Source organism: Monomorium pharaonis, chromosome 8 (genome assembly GCF_013373865.1).
Source record: "Monomorium pharaonis isolate MP-MQ-018 chromosome 8, ASM1337386v2, whole genome shotgun sequence".
NCBI classification, from domain to species: domain Eukaryota; kingdom Metazoa; phylum Arthropoda; class Insecta; order Hymenoptera; family Formicidae; genus Monomorium; species Monomorium pharaonis.
Genome location: NC_050474.1, coordinates 6,771,989 through 6,783,368, shown reverse-complemented (window position 1 = coordinate 6,783,368; position 11,380 = coordinate 6,771,989). Strand labels below are relative to the sequence as shown.

The 11,380-nt window shown below is 46.4% G+C and overlaps 1 protein-coding gene and 1 long non-coding RNA gene across 2 annotated transcripts in view; both read right to left on the bottom strand.

Annotated features, from left to right (window-relative positions):
- LOC105836801 overlaps positions 1-11,380 on the bottom strand; it is a 96,886-nt gene that overhangs the window by 42,910 nt on the left and 42,596 nt on the right. The window lies entirely within an intron of this gene.
- LOC118647140 overlaps positions 1-11,380 on the bottom strand; it is a 65,434-nt gene that overhangs the window by 24,449 nt on the left and 29,605 nt on the right. The gene's annotated exons all lie outside the window — the stretch shown is intronic.

The window sequence follows — 11,380 nt, the reverse complement described above, 5'->3', positions numbered from 1 at the left end:
TTACTATAGTATTTTGATTCGAAATTTAAGAGCTCTGTGTGTATGTACACTGAAAAAAAAAATATTGTTGATTTGACAAAACTTTCCAACTAAATTAAAATTTTATCAGTTCAAGAATTTATGCATTTAATTTAAATGCACAAATTTCAATTCAAGTATTCGTATAGTCAATTAAAATATATAAATATTTGAATAGACAAAATTTAATTTAGTTGGAAAATTTAGTCAAAGTAACAACATTTTTTTCTCAGTGTACTAAAATAAAATTAAAACACACACAATAAAATACTTTATTATATATATATATATATATATATAATTAAAACTAAGAAACATAATGCTTGATGTACAAAATAGCGTTACATATGCAGGTCGTACGTATTAATGTTATGAGTATATGTGTATAACTGCAATTATTTTCAAATTATTAAAAATTATACGTTTCAGTACATGAACAACTTTTTTTTAAAAAGGTTAAAATGCTGATCAATGGAATGCAGATTTACTGAACTATCATAATTCGATTTATGCGCAATTTTCTTTTTTCTTCCTTTTTTTTGCTTGCTTGCTTGCACTTATATTACTTTACAACGAGTCCTGGACTAAGACCAAGACGTAACAGTTTTGCGGTTCTTGCGCAAGAATTACGTAAGCCGTTTTCCCGAGCACGCATCGAATTCGCGATATATGATTTCGAGAAACGACACATAATACAAAGTTAAGAATCGAGAGGGCAAGTGTACTCGGCGGGCGCAGTTGCGTGACGCGATTCTACGCGTGTTACGCCCGAGGTTAAGTAGTGTCATCCGGACACTTAACCCGCGATCAATGAAACCACAGAATTCTCAAAGGAAAAATTCTCTCTCTCTCTCTCTCTCAGCGTGTGAATCACGTGCAAAACAAATAATCATAACGTCTATCCAACCGATGGATTATCAATTCGTAGAAATAAACATTAACCAATGACAGATGATATTCGGCTGAATAATATTTAATTACAAAATACCTTCCTAATTAATTTGAATAGGATACGTTAATTAGAGCGATTCGCTGACTTCAATGGTCTCGTGTATCTTTGCAACGTCATTCACTTCTGAAGTTTCGTTAATGTTATTTTGGGTTTCGGTTTAATATTCATTTTCGAACCACTCGTCAGCATCGCGCGATATACACCAAAATATTTATCGAGATCCCGGCCATTAATTCCGGCGGGAATGAGATTTCATAATGAAAACCTTGTCTACCCATGTGGACCTTTGAAATTTTTAACGAGCCGAGCTGAATGTCCTCGATTACTCTCAGCTCGGCGGCACTGCCTTAAAACGCGGTTCTTTTCCACGCTGAAATAACGAAAATCTTTCAAGTGAAATTTATTTCTGCGGTATTACCGGTGAAATTAAAAGCAAACTGAAATATTTCGTTCGCGAAAGAGTAACGAACAAGAGGGGCGGGCACGGGAGAAAGGCAAGATCGAAAATGTGCGCGGGGGAGGGGAAAAAAGTCAATCTCGAATATGCTGTAAAAATAAAAATTTAACAATGTCACGAGGTACTTTCGGCAAAACGAGAAAATATCGCGGGCCTGCTCGCTGTATGTTTGTAGGGTTAAAGTCGGGTTGACAGCCACAGTTGAGTTAAGCTGCTCTTTCGCTGCGAGAGATTTCGCGCTGGTCATAACTGGATTATGTGGCGCACACGTTGCTTTCTCCGCTACCCATTCATCCCGCACCCAACTCTCTCTCTCTCTCTCTCTCTCTCTCTCTCTCTCTCTCTCTCTCTGTTTCTCGCTGTCTCTCTCTCCCTCTCTCGTCCTCTCGCTGGCCGTAGTAGTAGACGAGGCATCGACATTCGAGGTAATCGAGTTTGCGCGGACGTCGCCGCCGCTCCGCCGCCACGGTCGCGGACGCTTTGTCGCCGGTAATTGATTTATATAGCGCGCCTTTGATGTCGGTCCGCCCCTTCGACGTCGACGTCGGCGTTCCACGTGGAAATGCGACGTCTCCGGCGGAGGACAATGTTATCGAAGACGACGACGACGACGAGCGGGCGGCGGCCCGATGTAAATTGCACGGGTATCCGGGGCGTCTTGAAACTTGATAGATCGGCCGTACGACGGAGAGACGGGGGGGAAATCGCCGACGAATTTTGATGAGTCTCTCGAAAGATAACGAAGATAACGGATTGACCCGTTCAACTCTCTTTCCACGCTTAATCATCAAATCACATCAACAATTTGCGACGTCTCGTTATTAGTGATGCCTGCGGCAATGAAAATGGCGTCGTCGCCACGTCGGGATATTAACTTACATCGCGGTATTGGGAATTTACACCGTGACGAAGGAGAATTGCGAAATATTCACGGTATCTCTCCCTCTTATCTTAATACCACCGATAACGGAAAATGTATTCGCCGGGAAGTCTTATTCGAATTGTCATTAGAGGCCAGCCGGTTCTATACACCTCGTGCAAAATTAAACCTAATTTCCGTCGTTATCATTATCGGTCGGGGGGCCCAATGCCGCCATCGTGCTCGTCGTCTTTCTTTCGCGCCGCACTGGGGAACCCGGCCGCGAGCGGCCGGGAACGAGGAAACGTTCCTCGCATCGGCGAGGCAAACGTTCTTCCTAGCGGGACCTAAAGACCGTAGTAACCGTTATCTTCCGTCGTTTTATCGACTTCACAGAAAACATCTCTCTCTCTCGCCGGAAAGAAAGGCCGCAATCGTCGTCGTCGTCATCGTCGAACGTGGTCGATCGTCACGGCTAAATTGAACGGAACAGGGGCAGCAGCACGCGACCGGAGTTCTCGGGAAAGCGTGTCTAAACCGAGTCGCTCGTAAAAGCGAGCGCGAGACCGGCCATACGTTTACAATCAATTACTATATACGTTCGGGAACGGCGACGCCGTCGGGAGACGCGAGAGCGCGGGTCCGTTTGTTTTGCGGCGCGAAACAGCTGTATACGCGATGAGTAAAGCGGGGATCCTGCTGAATTAAATTTAACGCGTTTCCCACACACCGTCTCCGTGTCCGTAAACGTTTCATCGGATCGCGGTTTCGAGTCCTCCGCTCGCAAAGAGGCGCGCGCGTACACCGCACGTAAACAGCGGCCGCGTTATCCTTCGCGAAAGCGAGACGAAACGATTAGAAGCGGAATTCGCAGGTATCATTTGCAGGAAAACATGGGATTGAACAGGAGGCAAATAAAAAGTTTGTTCGTGATAACGTATCGTTATTCGTCGTTCAATTTCGTGTTGGCGGATGAAAAAAAAAACGATTCCTCTATCAGTTCCTTCCTTCTCTTACCTCTAACGCGTCCATTTTGGAGTTCTTTTTCCGCGGAGGGGAAAAAACAATGAAGAACACGAGCGATGACTCGTGCGAATTCGTGGTTCGAAACAATTTAGCACGGCGGGGGGGGGGGAGAGAGAGAGACGGGCCCCGTCGCTCCCAGCGCCGAGGAACGCTCTCGCGTGCGCGCGCGAGTGCGTGTGAACCGAACGAGTGCGCGAGCGTGTGCGCGGCTGCGGATGATTATGGAGAGCGATGAGGCCAGGGAGCAAGTTTAAATGGCTGGCAAGCCGATGACTCGGAGTCATGACAACGCGCGCAGCGGGGTCAACGAGTGCCAATTGGGGCCAACCGTGTCAAACGACGGCAAATAGGCTGTTGGGAAACAAACGTCGTTGTCGTCGCCGTCGTCGTCGGGCTCGCGACGCTCCGTCGACGGATGAGGGTTTCGTTCGGGAAGACAGAACGGGAGACAGAAAGAGAGAGAGAGAGAGAGAGAGAGAGAGAGTGTGGAGGGCGAGAACTCGCCCTCAGCTCCGCCAAGCCCTGCGCTCCAGTTGCGAACTTCGACACGTATCCCAGGAAGACTTGCTCCCCGGCGGAATGTAAAAATTATAGAACCGAGTTTTCGGAGCGCGCGCGTTTGTAACAGCGTTATACGCGCGCGATATTAATACTTCAAACTTGCAAAATAAAGCGCTGTCGATACAGAGCTGGAATAACAGATTGAAATATTTTTAAATAACAGATTTTCAACTACACAGTGATATTTGCCACGCTCTATCTCGCGCGCGCGACTGTACTTTAAAAATACGTATAGACATGTTAACTGAATAGCGGCATTACGATAATATGCGCGAGTAAAATTAAAGAGGATCAAAGGGGATAGAAAACGCGCGGAAACCGTGCGATGGAAATGGCGACGTGGGAAACGAGGGGGCGGAAAGATCGGGAGGAAATGAGAGATGAGAATCTTTCCGTAACGCGAGAATACCAATATTAATCCAGCAGCCGGCGAAAGTAATTATCTGTCGTTTATCTGCCAGCGACAGTTCGTTTAGGCAAGTCCGTCCCGGGCTTGATTTCACCCTTGAATCCTCACAAAGCACCCTATTCCAGTTTATTATTCCCTCTGTTCCTCTTCGGGATCCGTTCAAAGGGAGAAGACGGCGGGTGCAGGAAAGATTTCCCGACATGTCGATTGCTCCTCTCTCTCTCTCTCTCTCTCTCTCTCTCTCTCTTTGACTTTCGCGATTTTAGTCTCTCTCGCGCGGCGAGAAAATAATTTGCCTTGTCAATTCGTGAACCCATTGAACAAACGGCGCTCTATAATGTATCGACAGTTTGCAACAAACGGGCCAATCAGTCGTTTGCGAAATAATCACAACGGGGGAAGGGGGGAGGGAGAGATACGGTTTGCCCCAAATGAAAAGTTATTAAAAATTCGCTCGGACGACGGGGCGTTTCGTAAATTCGTTTATTATAAATCACCGGCCGTTATGAAATGCAATCTCGGTGCGCAACGTGTTTTTATCATATCCATGCAAAACAATGACGATCCGATCGTTACGCGTAACAAATAATATCGGATTAATGCGTGCGTTATTATCGTGGCTGTCGTCGCTTTTCCACGTGTTGCATAAATTACAAATCACCACGCGCAAAAACCGCGCCGCGCGCGGCTATAGCGGCCGCTATAATCCGGCAAGAGCAACAAACACTCTGGCAAAAGGGCGATTTCATCGTCGGAATGCAAACACGGCGGTGGCAACGGCCGCCGCGGAAATTCTCGCTGATTGGTCCACATGTACACTTGCCCTCGTGAAACAGGAGATTTCTAGGAAGCGCGAGCTCGCGTTTAATTCCGAGTGCACTTCACACAAAAAGATTTTAATTCAGGCTCACAGGCGAGGAGAAGTTCCATTCTGAAAGTTGGAAATACGACTGACGTTTTCACGGAGAGCACATGTATTTTTTTTATATATATAAAAAAAAAGAAACGTTTAATTACAAATGAAATTAACTTGTCTCTTTATAAACTGGATCGTAACTCGAGACAATCAATAATATTGTACAATGTTCCAGGGGACAACACGATAACCTCCGGGCAATCAATAATATGCAGTACTATCGAGCATCTAGGGGCCACTTTAATATAAAACTGTTATTAATGCCAAGGCACAAGTTCACCGAGAGGTTTGCTCGTGACGTCGATCGAGTCGCCCGTTAGAAAATCTACTCGAATTATCTCGGGTACTAACGGGCTCTCAAATAGGCAGCATAACGTTTAATTGGAACAGTAGCCCGTAAACTCGCGAGACAATCAATCCATCTAGCTGTCCTCCAACTTAATCGCGGCGCGAGAGCGAGAACGAGAACCGAAACATTTTCGATTAACGCCGGTTAAGCAGCTTCCACGTCGGCGGCATTTACATCTCAAGAGAGGGAGGAAGAGGAGAGAGAGGGTGGGCGAGACGCAGCCGAGGGGGAGAGGGGGAAGATTATTAATTTCGGCGGCTAGCCTGGCTATGTAATCGATCGGCCGCGCGCGTCCACGTTGGCGCTCATTAAAATAATCGAGGACTCGCGCGCAGCTTGTACGTGGACGGCGAGGGACCGGTTAACATGCACGGGCAGGACCCGCGCATTATTATTAATTAATCCGTTTAGGATTTATAGGGCGAATCGCCGCGCCGCGTATCACGAAATATATCTCGCCCAACCGGATAAAGAGAGAAGTTGCCGGTCGATAAAATAGATCGAGGCGTCGAACGCTGGACTTGGAAGAATAAAAAAAATATATATAAATATAAACTTGATATTATATGTCATAAGAGAGAAACACGACGAAGATGTTGAGATTCGCATGAATCATGCGATAAAATCTTTAATTTCGTACTTTTTAAAGATTTTTGGGGGATAAACGAATCGTCTCTAAATCCAGGGATAATTAAAGAGATAAATTGATAAGAATATTCAAAACTAACCCTAAATCATCAGTAATATAGATAAATAAATGCTATGATACAGATATATAAAAATACCTATATCACTCTCTTTTTTTTTTACGAATGAGCGACCGAGCGACCGAGTCCTGTGCAAGAATCGAATTTTATCTCCTCGATATTCAAACATGCACGGCCGAGCTTTCGTGTTTCTCTCGAGTATCCGAGTTACATCATGGAGTTTGTAAACGGAAACCCCGAATGGAAGTTTCCTTTGACTCTTCGAGCGCCAAAGTACGCTGAATATCCACTTCAGCGTAAACTTTCGGCGCAGGCACCGAGCCTGAGATCAGTTTTCTTTCCTACCAACTTGCGTTTTAAGTCAAAAACTCTGTAACCACCTGTCCATAAACGACAACTTTTTCGCGGCGAAAAAAACAGATATGCACTTGAAAACTGACGAGAGGTACCGGGTCATAATAAATGATCGGGAGATAGTTTTTGCCTTGATTTTTAATTTACCTCGCCAGCGAGAGGAGTAAAACTTCTCTCAATGTTTAACGAAATCCCGGAACACCGGGCACATAAAGTAAAAAGAACTTTCGGTCTTCGAAACGCGTTTCCACCAAAACGAAAGGTATATACTCGTACAGCATCTCATTAAAAGTTCTTATAAAGTTCAATATATATAATTATCAACATTCCTGCGTGCGCCGCGGCGTCCTGATTCCATCAAATTTACCTTCCTAATCAAAGTTAAACGTAAGAATCGTTTCGCGGGGATCAGATAGCGCGCTGGCGCGGGGATGCAGCGCGTGCGTCACTTGCAACATCAGCGGGACGACCGGGAATACGTGTCTCGAATATCGTACGCGTACATTCGTCCGTTCGTGGTACGTGGCGGGGTACGGAGCGAGATTACATACCTGGAGGGGGGGGGAGGGAGGAGAGGGAAAGAGCGGCCGCGCTTATATTCAGGAAGCGGAGCGGTGCGCCGGTAGCACTGCGGAATCCCAAATCCTGGGCAGGTTCCAAGGAATATATATCGCGCATTCGGCCGGTCGCGTGTGTACGAAACAGCGCGAGCCGGGCAGGCGGCCGCGGCGCGCAGCACGCGAGGCCGCTTAAGTATCGTTAAAATGTGCCGTTACGCCGCGAGAGCTATCTCTCTCCTCACCTCGCGAAAGATCCTATCGAAACTTGCTAATGATTTAACGTCGCGTAAAACGCGCCAGAAGTCGGCCGTAATTACCGCCGGCGCGGGAATAATAAATCCCCGATCGCCCCCTCCCCCCCCCCCGCTCCTTTCCCGTGAAATTACAAGCGCGCGCGCGCGCGCGCACAGAGTTGTGGATATCGCCATGTAAAATCCCCGGCGATTTTACGGCCGCCTTCCACAGATTGTATTTCATTCCGCGACGTTCCGTAACGAGCTTATAAAATTTCGCGTCAATGGAATAAGATTCGGTTAATCAGGCAATTTGTCACTCCGCTTTACGGCGCGGTTAAAAGTCTAACGATATCGCACGACGGCGCGCGGATGATGCGCCTCTCTGAGATTTTCAGACTAGAATCTAAATCACTTATCAGACTCGAGAAAACGTATTGTAAATAATAAAGTTACACTTACAATAAAGATTTCGCAACGGTCGTAGGCATGCGAAAAATTGTACTGTAGGTAGAATTACCGGTGATATCGTGATGGAAAATGCCGCTGTATGCCGGTCGACCGACCTGGAGGGAGGGAGGGGGGGAAGCAGGCGATGGAAATATCCGGACAGAAATCACCGAGAACCCCCCCCCCCGTAAACCTACCTGTCGTCCGGGTAGGGATCCCGTAACCGGTCGACCGGCAAATGGAGGAGACGGGCCAGCAGCGGCACTTCTCACCGGAGATGTGCGAGTATAGCTACGGGGGATCCGAATCGCGGACGAGCGAAAGGAGACAGGAAGTGGAACACGCTGGTTTCCGTGTACCGGTTTAACGGGTCAGAAGTCCCTCCTCGTTCGCGTGTGTCTAATAAGTGCATCGCTCGCTCGCTCGCGCGCGGCGCGATTTTACGAGGCCGTAAAAGCGAGGACGCGTACTCGCAGGTCTAACGACCGGCAAACGAGAAAAAGCGGAAAGGACGAAGGAAAAATGAGAGAGAGAGAGGGGGGGGAAGGAGGGGAAAAAGGCGAGGTGTACGAACAAGGCCGGCGTCTTGCCTTCTCCCTCGTCCTGCTGGGAATCGATAAATGCGTAATTGCGAGAGGAGAATGTTCCTCCTGACTAAAGGATAAGTTTCCGTGCGAAAGTAGGTCGAGCCAAAAGGGAGGAACGTGACCTTCGCGTTGGATTCGCGCGGGTTCCGGACACGACGGTAGGATCAAATTGCAAATTAATCGCGTTCGCAAGTTACTGGGATAATTAAAATTCTGTCCCGGCCCGACCGATCGATAAACTCGCGGCATTCGCGAGATGAAGACGGGAGGGAAAAACGCTTGCGACACGGAGGGACGAGGGGGACACGACGAAGAGGGGGGGAATTTACGACGCATCCTGACAAGATCACGTTCATCGGTTAGAGTCGATCGAGCTCGAAAAGAAACGGGAAAGGCGTGGTGGTGGTGGTGGCCGCTCCGGGCAGAACGACTCTCATCGAGAGAATATCTTTTGCTCAGTAGAAATACACGGTGCGAGAGAAATATAATATAGTACGATGAGGTGTGCGAATCCGTCAGAATTAGAAAAGTTCGTAATTCGGTACTTTTAATGAAGTGCTCCGTATGCAATTTGAATTCGGTCTTTGGAAGGGCGATATTTTTCCCATTGAAATTTTGAATTTTTTTCACATGAAATTTATGCATACAACTCACACATTTCGCACAGTTTCCGAGTTTGTTAAACAAAATATTCTAGAAAAGTTGTCTCGCAGTTCTAACGAATACAAAAAAAAAAAAAATGCACTGTTCTCCATTAAGCAGCTTGGATTAATATAATACAATCTTAGTGATTGTGTCAAAATATACAAAAGATAAATATAAAACTATATCTTGTTAAAATACTCGAACACTCTAACGTATATCCTCGCACGTATATTTGATGTTACAAATTTACATTTGTGCATATCGCAAAAATGTAAAGCAAGAATGAAACGGGCGCGAGAGCCACAATTCCGTCAGTCAACAAAGGCAGCGAGATAAAAAGCTGAGAGAAAAGGAATTTACATGTTCTGACAAGATCGCGTTTCCGGAACGAAAGTCGATCAAGCGAGTGAAACCAGAGAAGGGGCGTGTAAGAGAGAAGCCGAAAAGCCGCTCTCTGCGGCGGCGCCCCGGTGATAGGAGAGAGCAAGCGGTTGAGGGAGGTCGGAATTGAGAGAGCTTTTCCGAATTAAGCTTGATTCACAACAAAGACGTTCCTTCGCACGGAATATATCTTCCCTCTTACAGTATCACACTTCAAGAGAATGAACTTTATATGGCATAAAGAGTTAGCTTTTATATTTCTTTTCTTGCAGAATGAAGAATTATACTTCCTTTTCTTTTCTTCTCCTTCACAACGACGCCGTAAGGTTTTTAGAGATGACGAAGATGTGTGATTTCATAACGGATTTCGTGCACATCAATATTTTTTCATTATTGGCCTTTCGCTCGAAGAGACAATGGCTCTCTCCTGATATGTTAACAGATGAATGTCCTACGTAAGGATCTGAATGCAACTATCTAAGCCGGTAGACGAATAGGATAATTCCACTGAAAGCGATAATTATTATATGTGTAAATTAGATGCTTCCAATTTTTATCCGCTGTGGCTAATTAATTTGTCAAACAAATAAATAAATTTGTCAAAATATGATATGAATTTATTTTCTGAAAACGATTTTAAGTGAGACAATTATAAGCGACAAATAAGTATGAATGAATCCTTACGTGGACAAAGTATCACCCGAAGAATGTCATCCGTAATGCCAGAGGTCGCTGAACAGTCGGTGACGACGGCGCTTTTATATCATCCAATAAAACCGAGACTCGATAACCACGCGACCGCTGCGGATGTCCGGGAATTACGAGCTTTCGTAAGCTGCGGAAGCTCGCATGGGCTAGTTGATCGCTGAAAAACTTTTACAGCCCCTCCTCCTCCTCCACCTCTCTGTCCATTCCTTCTTTCTCTCCTTCGCCGCGATCATAAGCGAGGGAGGATGACGCGATAAGCGCGCGTTGCGATCATAACCCGGCCGTTTATGCTCGCGTCTCGAATTCTCGAGGTTGAATGCCTCTCTCGAGAGAATTGCGAGGACACGGGGGGAAGGAGAGAGGGGGGGGGGGGGGTTGGGAGGCAAGTTAGGAGCAGCGGGACGGGGATGAGAAGAGATTTTAACGACTCTCGTTGCTCTCCAACTCGCGGCGATCCCGCTCGGCTTAAGCAAATTGCCGAGGGAATTGCGCCTCGGCCACTCGCCTTCCACCCAGTTATTCCGATAATTTGCTTGCCAGTCCCGGCAAGAAAGGATCCTTCAGCGGCCAAAATATCGCGATACCGTAGACAGCGATCGCGAAACGTCGAAACGCAATCGTCTTGTCACGGAGAGAGCTCCCCGTCCATGATCATAGAAATGATATGTAAAAAACAATTCTCGAATTGTTCTTTTAATCGACAATAATAAATAATTAATTAATAAAAATCGCAAATTTTTTTTCATTTTTATTCTGACGCTCCCCATACCTCTTGTGTCTTTTAAAGCTACAAAGTATCTTCCGGTCTTTAATATGTTTCGTCGGGCAAGTGACAAAAATTTCATGACGCCACTCGCCGCGACCTGTGAAAAACGACCGGCGACTTTGTCGCAAAGCGGCTCGAATCTACCGGCAAAGCACCGCCTCTCGCTTTGCATAAATGTTTATACATTCGTAGCTTCCTCTTACGCCGACACTGCCGTGTGAGCCGTACATGGGGCTCATATGGCCCCCCGGATAAAAGAGCGCGCGGGAAAAGAAGCGAAGATTGAATAGCAGAAGCGCGGAATAAGTTCCCACTTGCGTTCTCAAGCGACCGTGTGTCCCTGTTTACCTTGGAAGTGAGCCAACCTCTTAAAATTTCGTCTGGATGCAATTTAAATTTATTTTATGTGATTTCTAATGAGAAAGGACCCGTTGAAGACTAT